Genomic DNA, 17,199 nt, shown 5'->3' with positions numbered 1-17,199 from the left:
TGATAATATGCCTAACGTCTTAAAGAAAGTGAGATTTGAATTTCATTTTATTAATTTTAATGGAGGCTGCTACCTGTGGCAGGTGACTGCCATATGGACATTCACAGGTTTAGAGTTTAAGTGATTGAGTAAAATCCCAAAACCTAAGCTTAAAATATAAAAATCACTAGGTATATTTTTCTATGATGTGTACAACATTCCGTTTGCAGACGTAGGTCTACAGGGAACAGTATGTATGAGATGTTGAGCATCGTATTTTCCTGAGAGAGAGAAATCCATTTTACCAAGAACCAGTTCTTCAGTTGACGCCAGGGTTCTTGTTTGTGGAGTCAAAGAATGATCTTAGTAAACACTCAGAGTAGGAGAATGAGAGAGTAGCTTTTATAGATACAGACAGCGAGAGGACAGAGCTCCTGGCTCATGCCAGAAGGAGACAAGATAGTCCAAGGTGGTGCGTTGTCTAGGGAATTTATAGGCAGTTGAGGATTTTTGTGAATTTATAAAGGGCTTAGGGTGTGGACTTGTTAAAAGTGGCCTTAGGATGTTTGTCTTTGATGAGATATTAAGTCCATTTTAGCATGCTAAAGTGAATCTTACACATGATTACAAACTATTAGCATAATAAAAACATGGGCTACTTTTCTTTATCTCGGGCATATCAACTGATCTCACTGAAGAATGACTCTAGAGCTTAATGTTTAACACAGAGTTTTGGTAGGGGGTTTTCTTGCATGTAGTTACATTGCTCTGACTGTAAATATCCTGCCTTGCTTTTTCCAGAGGCCCTCACCCTCTTCTGTCTAAGCCCATGGTCCCTGTCTCACAGTGACAATTTTAGGAAAGAGAGTGGAGGGAATTTTTTCAAGGTGACAATTTCATTTAAGGAAAGAGTGAAAGGATTGGTGACTTTTTTAAAGATTTTTATCTGTTAATATATGCTACTCGGAATCATTACCAGTCACAAAACAAACAACTGAAGCAAAATATTGACCAATTTCAAGGAAAAAACAGGGAAAAGAAAAACCTATCTGGCCAGAATTTTTGCATAGTCATCAGAGCCTTTCCAAGTTCTAAAGACGTGATAACAGAAATGTCCAGAAGTGGGCCGCCCATGGGACTGAGCTGCGGGAAGTGGGTGTGGCCTCAGCGGGGCGGGGCCTCGGATGCCCGGGCTCCGCCCCGGGGGTGGGACCTCTCTGCATCCGCGCGACGCTGCGCAGCAGGTGTAGGAGCCCAGCGGTCGGCTAGTCCACGCGAGCGCCCCGGATGGGCAGAGCCAACTGCGCTGCCTATGCGCAGCCCGCCTCGTAGCCGGCTCTTCCGAGGGGCCCTCGCCGCCACCGCTCTCCCGCGCCGGGAACCGCACGCCCTCTCTCTTGCCTTCCTGCGGGAGCGGCGCCCACGCTCCCAGGCTCCTGGTTCTCTTAAATGTTTTCTTGTTTCTCTTAAAAATGGAGATGACTGAAATGACTGGTGTGTCACTGAAGCGTGGGTCCCTTGCTGTGGAAGATGATGAGGAAGCAAAAAGACAGAACATCCCAGAGTGCTGTGTGACCAGAGGGCCAGATGGGCCGAGAATGACTCTCCTCCCCGCAGTGTCGGCGTGCCGGGCCACCTGAGGCTGTGGCGCCGGGGGGGCCCTGGAGAGCTCTGGGGCTCGGCGGGAAGAGGGGGAAGGGGACGGGGCGGACGGCCTTTCAGAGGAGGGGGAGGGAGGGAGCGAGGACACCGAGAGCTCGGCAGACGTGACGGAGCCCGGCCTCACCGAACTGGACGTGGGCATCCCCAGGTCTGTAAGCTCTCATCAAGGTCTCTCAGGAATCTTACAGGTACTCTGACGTCGTGGTTCATGAAATAGAAAAAGATGGACAAATCATCCATTTGGATAACTTGTCCGTCCCTGTGGATGAGGAGGATCCTTCAGAAGATGTATTTACAGTTCTGACAGCTGAAGAAGAGCAGCTTTTACAAGAGCTCCAACTTTTTAAAAATAAGGAAACCAGTGTTGCCATCGAGGTCGTTGAGGACACCAGAGAGAAAAGAACCTTCATCCATCAAGCAGTTAGATCTCTGTTTCCAGGATTCGAGACCAAAACAGAGGATGGCGAGGGGAGGAAGTACATTGGAGCCTACCGCGCAGCCCGAAAGAAGGCTCTGGCGAGTCGGTGGGGGAGGCGGCGGCGTTTCTCCTGCCGGGGGCTCCCGAGAGGCAGAGCCGCGCCTCGCGCTCCCTGCCCGTTGGTGTCCAGGGCACCTTGCTGTTGTGTAGAGGAGGATACTGATCATGTCACTCCTTCAAAGAAGGCGAGTAGCATCATTTCAGACGCCAGAGCAGCCCTGTCGGGTAGGGGGCATTCGGTCTTTAATGTGAGCAGGTTTATGGTGGTGCTTGGAGGGGGGTCTAGGAATGTGATACGTTCCCTGAAGAGCCGAGTGGGCTGGCTGCAATTCCAGAAGAAAATGTAAGGCTATTGCTCATTCTGTATTCTTAACGGAGGAAAGAAAGCTTTCAGGGCAACAGAAATGCTTGTCAGCCATCCCAGGGGCATAATCTCTATAAAGTCCTGCTGTTGGAAGAGCTGCTGCTTTCCACTGCATCTTCACTCACACATAAAAACCCCGGCGTACATAGAAAAATGCTGCGCTTCGCCGAAGCTCTTTTTCACAGTGTATCATTTATTTGTAATGGGTGGGCTGTCAGTAAATATTTTTGATATTTTTGTTCTTCATATGTTTTCTACAGCCATGAAAATTTCTATTTGCGTATAACCTTAATAAAAAATATGATCGGTTTTATTCCTTTACCTGTCATATCAGCAGATAAAATCATAATGAAAATTATGGTCAGAAAAAGTTATTTCCTCACCTGTGACAGCCTCCACTATATGAGTTATTTTTATAGGTATTTGTAAGAGCAAAACTCCAAGACTGTATATAACAAAAGACTTCAGCCCATTAAGGGCTTTGTCAGTATTCTCTCTGTGAATGGATGAAGCCTTAATTGTTTCTAAAGAAGGTTCTAGTGAAATGAGAGGGTATAAGAAAAATGGAAGTGGAATGAAGGTTTAGCCATGCCTGAGAAAATAAAGTGGTAAAAAAAAAATGGCTACACTAAAAAATTAAACACTTAAACTATTAGAAAAATCCTGATGTAATTAGCTTCTTTCAAAAGGGTTCTGGCAACACTTTGAAATTTGTTTCTATAGTGGACAAAATGAGTGAGATTTGTGCTCTGATAAAAATGATTAACAGTGTATTTCCTTAATTCTGGGACCTTCTTGATTATAGGAAATCTTCCACATCTCACTGTACTTGTAGCTAGAATAAATAAAGTATAAGTAATAACTCATATATTCAATGGGTCTCATGTGCCCTGTTGGACACAATGATTATATGGATTTAAACCCCAAACAGGATAAGGTATAAAAGTCAACAACCTTAACTTGTTTTCATAATGATGAAGTAAGTGAATAATAGTTTTGTTTTTAAAAATCTGTAACTCATATATAAGAAAAAATGAATCAAAACTAAGCAACAGAATTTGACTTTACAAAAGGGATCATGTATATTCATTTGTCTAATGAAATATTTTGGAGATTTCATTCCTTCCCAAATAAATCAATGAAATCCAAATAAACATGAAACAAGATTTTTCTTGGAGTCATAAAATATTCTGAAATTACTATCATGAGCTGGTGGGAATAAAATTATGAGATGGTCATGAATTTTAAGGAATTAACAAAATGTAATACTATGAATTGTGCTTACACAAGATCATATCATGTGTAAACATTAGGACAAAACATACAATTGGTGATATGTGACTATTTTTATCAAGCAGAAATAGCCATTAAATGTTATTCAATATAATACAAGTTGAGGGAGTGGATATAATTTGGTGTAGATGGAGCAAACGTAGCTTTCCTGAATCAGACTGTTAGTTGAAATACAGACATTCAAGATGCCACTGGTGAGAGCTGAGTAATGTTAAACAAAATTCAACTGAATAAATTTTAAAGGTATTATTGGCTCTATTCAGTGATTCATGAGTCAGCATTTAATCTAGCACATTCAAAGGGGCTTTGAAGAGTTTTATAGAAGGCAAGATATTTTATATGCATAAGGGAGAAGGAATGAGGAAACTGTAGTGGGAAAAAGAGCAGATTAGATATTTAAAGGATACTTTCCTTACAGGATAGATGATATCTATTAGGCAAATTACCTAATTAATAACAATCAGGAGATTCCTGTGACTCCTTTAGGATTTTATTCTTGGTGAAACCAAAACTGTAATTAAGTCTCAAGTTAGTAATGTGGAACTTAGCATAAGCAACTCCACGCAGGGCCTGTTGTCTTGTTTTTAAGAGAAAGAAGGGACAGCATTATAGAAAACTCCTAAATCACCTTCGAGAAAACCAAATAAATGTAATGTTGGCAGACTGATACCAGAAATCCAACTGTGAGACTGCATCTAGGTGAGTTTAGGTGGAAGTGGAATATGTTATTGGGTCCAGGAGTTAGTGGGTTCTGTGGTATGCAGTCACATAACTCTTAGTTAAATTGTGTTCTACAGTTTTGTGGGAAGCAGGACTCAGACATGTGAACTTGAATATTTTGCTGAGGATATTTCCAAGCAATGTGTTGGACCTGCACCTAGGATCCTCTTTGCATATAATAAACTGGGAAAGTCATAAAATGAGAGAATTAATGTTTAATAAAAGAATTAAAATTTGATTACATGAGAAATGTCATGCTGTACCATACCTAGACAAAAAAAAAAGAACCGAAAATTCTGAAATGTCTGCTGAAAGCATTGCACAGAAAAAAGACTTAGTGGGTGGCTTTACTACATTCTTCTGAAACTTGGGAAGATAGAAATAGAGTATTTATTCACAAGAGAGGAAGGATACTCCTCACAAATCTTTTCAAACTAGAGGCCATGTAGGGTATTTAAGAGTCTGTTCCTCAGCCATTTCAACAAAAGCCAAAAATAGAGAAGGAATTATAGAAATTCTTTGTGTATCAATTTTATATCAATTTTGCTTTTGTGCAGTGGAGTGAATATCCATGAAATTTGTGCAATTTTCACTTTATTCCTGACAATTTTGAATCAGGAAAGCTGCCTGCTGAGCTTGAACTGAAAGAGAGAAAGAGTATCCTGGAGGGACATGAAATTTATACATATGCAAATTATGCTCTCTATAAGCAGGATGGTAGAAATACTCATTTTCAGTTGTTTACCAACATTTCAGAAAAAATAAGATGAATCTAGGTGGAGCCCAGAGTCCAGAGGGCAGAACCATGAGCATGAAGTGTAAAACCGAGAGCTCAAAGACAGAGCTGAAAATGGAAGATTTTTAACAATACTTGAAATCAAATTGAGGGATTTTTAATTTTTCTGAATAAACGTTACATATACAAAAACATAAGTAATTTTTTTAGTTACAATTAATTAATTTCAAAGCAAACAAACAGGTTTTCACTCAGCCTAACAATTTAAAGGACTAATAATAACCATCCCAAGTATCTGTCTAAAGCTAGACTCATGCCTACAGTTTGAATGCTAAACTGATATAACATATTTGAAAGGCAGTTAAATAGTATCTAAGATACAAGGGATGGATAATGAAATCACCTATTCTGATAATTTTTCCATTTAATTTGTTAAAAAAATTGTTAAGGTTGTAGATTCACATGAATTTGTAGATTTATGTAGTACCACATACCCTTTTTCTACATCAAATAACATTTAACAAAACTGTAGTGCAGTGTCACACCCAAGATATTGACATTGAAGATGCAGAACATTCCCAAGCCACAAGGACTCTTCATGTTGCCATTTAATAGCTACACCACCACCTAAATCCTGGCCAACACTAACATCTTCTATATACCTACAATTTTGTCATTTTAAGAACATTTTATTAATGGGATCATATAATATATAAACTTTTGAGACTGGCCTTTCTCTACTCAGCATAATGCCCCTGATCAACCAGGCTATTGCATGTATAGACAGTTTCTTGCTTTGTATTGTGGAGTATTTCATATTATTCATAAATCATTGTATTTTCTTTTAATTATTTACCTGTACCAGGGCAAACGAGCTCTTCACAGGTTTTGGCTGTTATGAATAAAGCTCCTGTACGTCTTCTTGAAGAGATTTTTCTGTGAACAAAAGTATTTCTCTGGGGTAAATGTCCCAGGTGAAATTGCTGTATTGTGTGATAGTTGCCTCTTTATTTTAAGGGATATGCCAAACTACTCTCCAGGTTGACTGTCCCATTTTATTTTCACATCAGCAACATGTGAGTTACTTGGTAACTCTGAAGCATTGCCAGTATTTGGGGTTGACATTCTTTTTATTTTCACCAGTCTGATAGATGTTTAGTGATATCATGTTGTAGTTTCATTTTCTTCGCATTTGATTATTTTAGTACAATAGGCAATTCATAAAATGGTCGACAGCAAAAATAAAGAAGAAACGATAATTATTTGAATTCAAAATAAGAATGGGGTTCATATGCAGTTTTGACATTAAAGTGATCACAGATGGAAATTTCTGTAACATTTTTGTATATTGGGTAAAACAATAAACAGTTTAGTAATGCCATTAATATAAAACTATTTGAATTTTAAAAAGTGCAAGTAACTTTGGGGACACTATAAAATCAGACTGCACATGCAATACGCTGATTGACCAAACACAGCCAATAAGCAGTCCATGAAAATATATTTTCATCACTAAGGTTCAACTGATCCTTTAAAAGTTTCTGCTTCGATAACCTGCCATCTTGGATATGAGGCTGCCATGTGATCTCTATATATTCAGGTCTTTGCTGTGATCACAGATTGTGACTTGCAAGTGCAGCTCTTCTTCAATAAGCTATAAATTTAACTTAATGAGCAGAAAACTAAAGTTGTTTTAAATGCCTCCTTTGGTACTTCATATGGAGGGTTATTAATTGTCTGGGGACTTAATATCTCTTCTTCTTAATACCTCCTTGTGGCATGTATGATTATTTCATTGATCATTTACACTAGCAGGATCTACATCAGTGGGTCTCCATGATGGCTTTAGGGGATAATTTTATCCTCAGGGTACATTTCACAAGATCAGAAGAGATTTTTCATTATCCTGACTGAAGGGAGAGGAGGGCTATTAGAATCTAGTAGGTATAGGATAGAATGGTGTTAAACATCCTAGAATATACTGGACATGCCCTCCACAGTGAAGAATTATACAACCAAAATATTAATAGCACTATAGCTGAGAAGCCCTGAAATCAACACATTGTGATTCTAATTTGCATTTCTTTATTGGGTAATAAAATGAAAATTTTTTTATCAATTGCTTCTTGCCATGCCTACATCCTCAGTGAAATAAGTCTTCATGTATTTTTCTTATGATTTAATTAAATTTTTATTTTTGCTTTACTATTGAGTTTAGATATTTATTCTAAAATACTCTGTTGACTACATGTTTTGCAATTGTTTTATACATTTGATAGCTACTCATTTCATGCTCCTACCATTGACTTTCAAAAGCATAAAATTTTAATGGTTATCGAATTGGAGTGTATTTTCATGTGCCTGTTAGCCATCTGCATTTCTTCTTTGAAAATGTCTGTTCATGCAAATCAAATACGCAATGAGTTATTGCCTCACACCAGTCAGAATAGTCACTCTCCAAAAGGCAAGAAGTAACAAGCGTTGGCAAGGATGTGCAGAAATGGAAACCCTCCTGCACTTTAGGTGGGAGTGTAAATTGGTGCAGGTACGGTGGAAAGCTGTATGGAGGTTCCTCAAAACACTAAAAATAGAAGTACTCTATGAGCCCTTATTTCTACTTTTGGGAATTTATCTGAAGAAAACAAGCCTCTGCATCAAAATGTATGCACTCCTATGTTTATTTCCAGATTAACTGCAGTAGCCAAGATGTAGAAACAATCAGTGTCCATCAATACATGAATGGATAATGATGCAGCCCATAAACACAATGGAATATTACTCAGCCATAAAAACAGAAAGAATACCTGCTATATTTAGGACATGGAAAGACCTTGAGTGTATTATTCTAAGTGAAATTAGTAAGGCAGAGAAAGACAAATTACACAGGATTTCACTAATATGTGGAATCTAAAAAATAAATGAGCAGAAGAGTCTCATAGACACAGAGGTGACTGGTGGTTATTGTGGGAGAGGGGTCAGGGTGGGTCAGTGAAATAGGTGAAGTGGGTAAAGAGGCACAAAATCTCAATTATAAATTAGTCATGGAAATGAAAGTGCATCATATGTAATGTAGTCAGTAGCTCTAACATCTTATGATGACATAATAAATTCACTAGTTGGGTGAGCATTTAATACTATGCAAAGCTCTTGAATCACTATATTGTGTACTTGAAACTAATAAAACATTGTATGTCATTTACACTTCAATAAAAATGAATTGATAAAATATTTTTAAGAGAGAGCGGAGGCAACATGGCGGCATGAGTAGGACAGTGGGAATCTCCTCCCAAAAACATATATATTTTTGAAAATACAACAAATACAACTAATCCTAAAAGAGAGACCAGAAGACACAGGACAACAGCCAGACTACATCCACATGTGCGAGAGCCCAGCGCCTGCTGAAAGGGGTAAGATACAAGCCCCGGCAAAGCGGAACCCGAGCGCGCCTCCCACCAGCTCCCAGTGGGAGGAGAGGTATCGGAGCGCAGGGAGGAAGAGGGATCCCAGGATTGCTAAACACCCAGCCCCAACCACCCACACCAGAGTGCAGACACAGTGCATGCGTGGAGGGATGGAAACTAGGGAAACAGGGCAGCAAGAACTCTGAGTGGGTTCTGAAGCTGATGTCCCTGTAACAAAGAAAAGTGAGTGCTTTTTGAGTCTTAAAGGAACAGGGACATTACAGCTGTACGGAAACAACATAGGTCCCAGCCCTGTGGCTGGAAATTACAGGGAAAACCGGTCGCACTAACACCCTGGGCAACAGCTCTGAGACCCCTCATGGACGTAAACAGCCAAACATCCCACCTGTCCATCACCCCTCTGGGGCACTTCCTCCATACCTGCCAGGCAAGAAACAAAGACCCAGTCTACATGCAATTGCTGAACACAAGCCACTAGGGGTAGCAGTTGTCCCAGTAAAGAAAAGCCAGAAGCAAGTGAAAAGTTTGGCCTTCCCAGCTGCCAGTCAAAAGCACCTATCAACATGAAAATGCAAAAAAAATATGATCCAGACAAGACTAACCCAGACAGCTTCGGCATCTGCTACATCTTCCCCTGAGAGGGAACCTGGGGAAATTGATTTAACCAGTCTTCCTGAAAAAGAATTCAAAACAAAAGTCATAACCATGCTGATGGACTTGCAGAGAAATATGAAAGAACTAAGGAAGGAGAATACAGAAATAAAACAAGCTCTGGAAGGACTTCAGAACAGAATGGATGAGATACAAGAGACTATTAAGGGACTAGAAAACAGAGAACAGGAACGTAGAGAAGCTGATGCAGAGAGAGATAAGAGGATCTCCAGGAATGAAACATTCTAACAGACCTGAGTGACCAATCGAAATGGAACAATATCTGCACTATAGGGGTACCAGAAGAAGAAGAGGAAAAAAAAGGGATAGAAAGTGTCTTTGAAGAAATAATTGCTGAAAACTTCCCCAAACTAGGGGAAGAAAGGGCCTCTCAGACCACAGAGGTACACAGAACTCCCTTGGCAAGGTATCCAAGGAGGGCAACACCAAGACATATAATAATTAAAATGGCAAAGATCAAAGATAAGGACAAAGTACTAAAGGCAGCCAGAGAGAAAAAAAAATGTTACCTACAAAGGAAAACACATCAAGCTATCATCAGACTTTTCAACAGAAACCCTACAGGCCAGAAGAGAATGGCATGATATACTTAATGTAATGAAACAGAAGGGCCTCGAACCAAGACTACTGTATCCAGCACAATTATCATTAAAATATGAAGGAGGGATTAAATAATTCCCAGACAAGCAAAAGTTGAGGGAATTTGCCTCCCACAAACCACCTCTACAGGGTATCCTACAGGGACTGCTCTAGATGGGAGCAATCCTAAAAAGAGCACAGAAGAAAAAACCCAACATATGAAGAAGGGAGGAGGAGGAATAAGAAGGGAGAGAAATAAAGAATCATCAGACCATGTTTATAAAGCTCAACAAGTGAGTTAAGTTAGAGTGTAAGATAGTAAAGAAGCTAATCCTGAACCTTTGGTAACCACAAACTTGAAGCCTGCAAAGGCAATAAGTACATACCTTTCAATAATCACCCTAATGTAAATGGACTGAATGCACCAATCAAAAGAAACAGAGTAATAGAATGGATAAAAAAGCAAGATCCATCCATATGCTGCTTACAAGAGTCTCACCTCAAATCCAAAGACATGCACAGACTTAAAGTCAAGGGATGGAAAAAGATATTTCATGCAAACAACAGAGAGAAGAAAGCAGGTGTTGCAATTCTGGTATCAGACAAAACAGACTACAGAATAAAGAAAGTAACAGAAGATAAAGAAGGACATTACATAATGATAAAGGGATCAGTCCAACAATAGGATATAACCATTATAAATATATATGCACCCAATACAGGAGCACCAACATATCTGAAACAAATAGTAACAGAACTAAAGGAAGAAATAGTATGCAATGCAACCATTCTAGGAGACTTCAATACACCACTCACTCCAAAGGACAGATCCACCAGACAGAAAATAAGTAAGAACACAGAGGCACTGAAGAACACACTAGAACAGATGGACCTAATAGACATCTACAGAACTCTACATCCAAAAGCAACAGGATACACATTCTTCTCAAGTGCACATGGAACATTCTCCAGAATAGACCACATACTAGGCCACAAAAAGGGCCTCAGTAAGTACCAAAAGATTGAAATCCTACCAACCAACTTCTCAGAACACAAAGGCATAAAACTAGAAATAAACTGTACAAAGAAAGCAGAAAGGCTCACAAACACATGAAGGCTTAACAACACGCTCCTAAAAAATCAGTGGATCAATGACCAAATCAAAATGGAGATCCAACAATATATGGAAACAAATGAAAACAACAACACAAAGCCCCAACTACTGTGGGACACAGCAAAAGCAGTCTTAAGAGGAAAGTATATAGCAATCCAGGAATATTTAAAAAAGGAAGAAAAACCCCAAATGAATGTTCTAATGTCACAATTATCAAAATTGGAAAAAGAAGAACAAATGAGGCGTAAGGTTAGCAGAAGGAGGGACATAATAAAGATCAGAGAAGAAATAAATAAAATTGAGAAGAATAAAACAATAGCAAAAATTAATGAAACCAAGAGCTGGTTCTTCGAGAAAATAAACAGAATAGATAAGCCTCTAGCCAGACTTATTAAGAGGAAAAGAGAGTCAACACAAATCAACAGAATCCGAAACGAGAAAGGAAAAATCACGAAGGACTGCCCAGAAATACAAAGAACTATTAGAGAGTACTATGAAAACCTATATGCTAACAAGCTGGGAAACCTAGAAATGGACAACTTCCTAGAAAAAAACAACCTTCCAAGACTGACCCAGAAAGAATCAGAAAATCTAAACAGACCAATTACCAGCAACGAAATTGAAGCGATTATCAAAAAACTACCAAGGAACAAAATACCAGGGCCAGATGGATTCACCTCGGAATTTTATAAGACATACAGGGAAGACATAATACCCATTCCCCTTAAAGATTTCCAAAAAATAGAAGAGGAGGGGATACTCCCAAACTCATTCTATGAAACTAACATCATCCTAATAGCGAAACCATGCAAAAACCCCACCAAAAAAGAAAACTACAGAGCAATATCCCTGATTAAAGTAGAAGCAAAAATATTCAACAAAATATTAGCAAACCAAAATCAGAATTACATCAAAAGGATCATACACCATGACCAAGTGGGATTCATCCCAGGGATGCAAGGATGGTACAACATTCAAAAGTCCATCAACATCATTCACCACATCAACAAAAAGAATTCAAAAAACACATGATCATCTCCATAGATGCTGAAAAAGCATTCAACAAAATTCAACATCCACTCATGATAAAAACTCTCAACAAAATGGGAATAGAGGGCAGGTACCTCAACATAATAAAGGCCACATATGATAAACCCACAGCCAACATCATTCTGAACAGTGAAATGCTGAAAGCTTTTCCTCTGAGATCGGGAACCAGACAGGGATGCCCACTATCCCCACTGTTATTCAACATAGTACTGGAGGTCCTAGCCATGGCAATCAGACAAAACAAAGAAATACAAGGAATTCATATTGGTAAAGAAGAAGTTAAACTGTCACTATTTGCAGATGACATGATACTGTACAAAAAAACCCTAAAGACTCCACCCCAAAACTACTAGAACTGATATCAGAACACAGCAAAGTTGCAGCATACAAAATTAACACACAGAAATCTGTGGCTTTCCTATACACTAACAATGAACCAACAGAAAGAGAAATCAGGAAACAACTCCATACACAATTGCACTAAAAAGAATAAAATACGTAGGAATAAACCTAACCAAAGAACTGAAAGACTTATACTCTGAAAACTACAAGTCACTCTTAAGAGAAATTAAAGAGGACACTAACAAATGGAAACTCATTCCATGCTCGTGGCTAGGAAGAATTAATTTCGTCAAAATGGCCATCCTGCCCAAAGCAATATACAGATTTGATGCAATCCCTATGAAACTACCAGCAACATTCTTCAATGAACTGAAACAAATAATTCAAACATTCATATGGAAACACCAAAGATCCCAAATAGCCAAAGCAATCCTGAGAAAGAAGAATAAAGTAGGGGGGATCTAACTCCCCAACTTCAAGCTGTACTACGAAGCCACAGTAATCAAGACAATTTGGTACTTGCACAAGAACAGAGTCACAGAGCAATGGAACAGACTAGAGAATCCAGACATTAACCCAGACATATATGGTCAATTAATATTTGATAAAGGAGCCATGGACATAGAATGTCAAAATGACAGTCTTTTCAACAGATGGTGCTGGCAAAACTGGACAGCTACATGTAGGGGAATGAAACTGGACCATTGTCTAAGCCCATATACAAAAGTAAATTCAAAATGGATCAAAGACCTGAATTTAAGTTATGAAACCATTAAACTCTTGGAAAAATCATAGGTAGAAATATCTTAGACATAAACATGTGTAACCTCTTCTTGAACATATATCCCCGGGCAAGGAAAACAACAGCAAAAATGAACAAGTGGGACTATATTAAGCTGAAAAGCTTCTGTACAGCAAAAGACACCATCAATAGAACCAAAAAGGAACCCTACAGTATGGGAGAATATATCTGAAAATGACAGATCCGATAAAGGCTTGACGTCCAGAATATATAAAGAGATCACACGCCTCAACAAACACAAAACAAATAACCCAATTAAAAAATGGGCAGAGGAACTGAACAGACAGTTCTCCAAAAAAGAAGTACAGATGGCCAACAGACACTTGAAAAGGTACTCCAAATCGCTAATTATCAGAGAAATGCAAATTAAAACTACAATGAGGTATCACCTCACACCAGTAAGGATGGCTGCCATCCAAAAGACAAACAATAACAAATGTTGGGGAGGCAATGGAGAAAGGGGAACCACCTACACTGCTAGTGGGAATGTAAATTAGGTCAACCATTGTGGAAAGCTGTATGGAGGTTCATCAAAATGCTCAAAACAGACTTACGATTTGACCCACGAATTCCACTCCCAGGAATTTACCCCAAGAACGCAGAAATCAAGTTTGAGAAAGACAGATGCACCCCTATGTTTATCACAGCACTATTTACAATAGCCAAGCATTGGAAGCAACCTAAATGTCCATCAGTAGATGAATGGATAAAGAAGATGTGGTACATATAACAATGGAATACTACTCAGCCATAAGAATAGGGCAAATCCTACCATTTGCAGCAACATCGATCGAGCTTGAGGGTATTATGCTCAGTGAAATAAGCCAAGCGGAGAAAGAGAAATACCAAATGATTTCACTCATCTGTGGAGTATAAAAACAAAGGGAAAACTGAAGGAACAAAACAGCAGCAGAATCACAGAACCCAAGAATGGACTAACAAGTACCAAAGGGAAAGGGACAGGGGAGGCTGGGTGGGTAGGGAGGGATAAGAGGGGGGAGAAGAAGAGAGGTATTAAGATTAGCATTCATGGGGGGTTGGGAGAAAGGGGAGGGCTGTACAACACAGAGAAGACAAGTATTGATTCTACAACATTTTGGTATGCTGATGGACAGTGACTGTAAAGGGGTTTATAGGGGGGACCTGGTATAGGGGACTTCCAACATCAGCACTCTCTGGAAGACTTATACCAGAAGATGATCATCAAAAAAACTCAACAAAAATCCAGGCGCTGCTACAGCTGTAGGTGCACTCATCCCACCATTTCCTGGACTTGCCATGGGAATGAAGAATGAGATATCTAAGCTGGCCTGTGCATACAGTAAAACAACAACTTTGACCAAATCTATCCTGTTGAACCTCAACCAAGAATTACGGGAAGTGCAAATTGTAGCGCTCCAAAATCTTAGAACTACAGACTATCTACTGTTAAAAGAACATATGCGATATGAATAGACCCCAGGAATGGGTTGTTTTAATTTGTCTGATTTCTCTCAGACTGTTCAAATTAAGTGGGACAATATCCACCGTATCATAGATAAGTTTTCACAAATGCCTAAGGTGCCTAACTGGTTTTCTTGGTTTCACTGGAGATGGCTGGTAATTATAGGTCTGCTTTGGTTATGTAACTGTACTCCTATTATGTTAATGTGTGTGTGCAATTTAATTAGTATTTTAAAACCTATACATGCTGAAGTTACTCTACAAGAAGGTATGTCAAAGAAATAATACTCCCATGTTTTCTTCCATCTGCTACTTCTATGGCTTTTCTTCTTCCTTCCTAATTACAACTCTTTAATAGAATTCGTGCCTCCTTTCGAATTTACTGAGTATCATAATTCCTCCAAGTGGTAAAGGTATCCTGTAACTATATAAATTCTAATTCTCTAAACCTCCTAGATTATTCTGATTGTGCTCATCCCCTGGCCATACTTTGAATAGGGAGACTTTGTGGGGCAATCTAGTGGAAAATTCATACTTAAAAAGCTTTGATGATCTCTTTTCTTCCATCATCTTTACCATCCCTGTAGATGCTTAACTGTACTGAAAATTATAGAACTTCCTTATTCACATGGGAGAGTGATACGCAATAATGGAAAAGTAGTTGTCCATCCTTTTTTTGCCTCTTAGTCTGAATTGAATTAGTATATAGTAAAATGAGTGTGTCTTTGACTATTATATTAAAATCTAAGAGAGTCAATGCTTGCTTTTCCATGTTAAATATCCAATTCTTGTACTGTCCAGTTCAAACTTTTCCCATTTTCTCCCCCTCAAATTATTGATTTTGTTACATTTGCTAATATTTTCACAGTCAGTTATATTATTCAGAAAAAGGGTAATTAGAGAGTAATTTCTAGTTTGTAATTTAATTTTTGTGTTTATATTCATAATTAAATCTACATCAATGCCTTGGAATAATACTGAATCATCATGTGTTTTTTAATGTACATAGTGACAAATTTATATTAATCCATTTACCAGACAAAATTAAAACATTTCTCCCTTTAACAGGGACAATTTTTAACCCATAGTTACTGTTAAGGTACATATAACATTTAACTGAAATATTATATGACACTAAACCAGCCTTTTTACCTATTCTGAATGGTTTATGGACTGCAAACTTTTAAGTTGGGAATTAAGCTAAAACATTATTAAATACATTAATTATAGGATAACTATTTCAAGAAGATACAAATGAATATGAAAAGTGAGAGAAGTGTCTGTAATAGGTGATATCAATTTCCTAATGTACTTTTCAATTCTTACTGTTTGCAAATGTGGTATGGGAATCCATTCTAAATTACTTATTTTAGTTGGACTCCCAAATCCCCTGCATGAGCAATCTCTTTTGTGCTAGAAACTTTCTGAAGGCTTTCTTCATATCTTTGTTTCTCAGAGTGTATATGAGAGGATTTACCAATGGGATGACCACACAGTAGAACACGGAGACCACTTTACCAATGGTGAAGTTGTACTTGGCCAGAGGGCGGACATAGGCAAAGATGATGGTGCCATAGTAGATGGTGACCACAGTGAGGTGGGAGGCACAGGCGGAGAAAGCTTTTCTCCAAGCTTCCTGGGAAGACATTCTGATTACTGTGACCACAATGTGTCCATAGGAGGACATGGTGAGAAGAAAAGGACTGAGAATCACAGCAGAGCTACATGTGTAACTCAAGGCCTCCACCAAGAATGTATCTGAGCAGGAGAGTTTAAAAATGGGGTCTGAGTCACAAAAGAAATGGTTGATCTTCTGGGGGCCACAGAAGTTCAGATGAGAGATAAGTATGGTAGATAGAAGAGGGGCAATGAAGCCGCCAATCCAAGATCCAGCAGAGAACTGCAGGCACACTGGGATCCTCATGAGCACTGAGTATCATAGAGGGTTGCAGATGGCCAGGTACCGGTCATAGGCCGTCACTACCAGGAGGATGCACTCGGTAGCTCCCGTGGAGAAAAAGAAGTAGTACTGGGCTACACAGCCAGACACAGAGATGGTGACACCCCGTGACAGGCAGGTGGCCAGCAGTATGGGTTCTGTGACTATGGTGTACCAGATCTCCAGGAAGGACAGATTTCCTAAGAAAATGTACATGGGCGTCTGGAGTGTGGGCTCCATCACAACAGTGAATATGATGAGGGTGTTTGCCACGAGGGACAGCAGATACACAGTGAGAAACATCACAAACAATGTGAGTCTCAGGTAGAGCATACCAGGAAACCCAAGAAAAATGAACTCGGTCACTCTGGTCTGGTCTGTCACCTCCATAGCTCATCCTCTCCGATCTGGAACCAACAAAGCCCGGATAATAGATGAGCAAGAGTGGGATACATTTGTAATCATTTTTTTTAATGATGATCATAGACTTCTAGTATTAGTAAAAATTAAAATTTACACATGGATTAGCTCACTCAATTTAGAAAAGAAATCTCAAAGGTAAATATTCAAAGAATTTAAAACTTCAAATGAAGAAACTGTG

General features: G+C 39.0%; 1 pseudogene; it reads right to left on the bottom strand.

The window, feature by feature from the left end:
- Positions 1-16,028: 16,028 nt before the first annotated feature.
- On the bottom strand, positions 16,029-16,988 carry LOC140846036 (olfactory receptor 6P1-like; annotated as a pseudogene).
- Positions 16,989-17,199: the final 211 nt, after the last annotated feature.

This window comes from Manis javanica, chromosome 14 (genome assembly GCF_040802235.1).
Source record: "Manis javanica isolate MJ-LG chromosome 14, MJ_LKY, whole genome shotgun sequence".
NCBI classification, from domain to species: Eukaryota; Metazoa; Chordata; class Mammalia; order Pholidota; family Manidae; genus Manis; species Manis javanica.
Note: the sequence above shows the minus strand (reverse complement) of the source record. Positions and strands in the feature narration are given on the sequence as shown.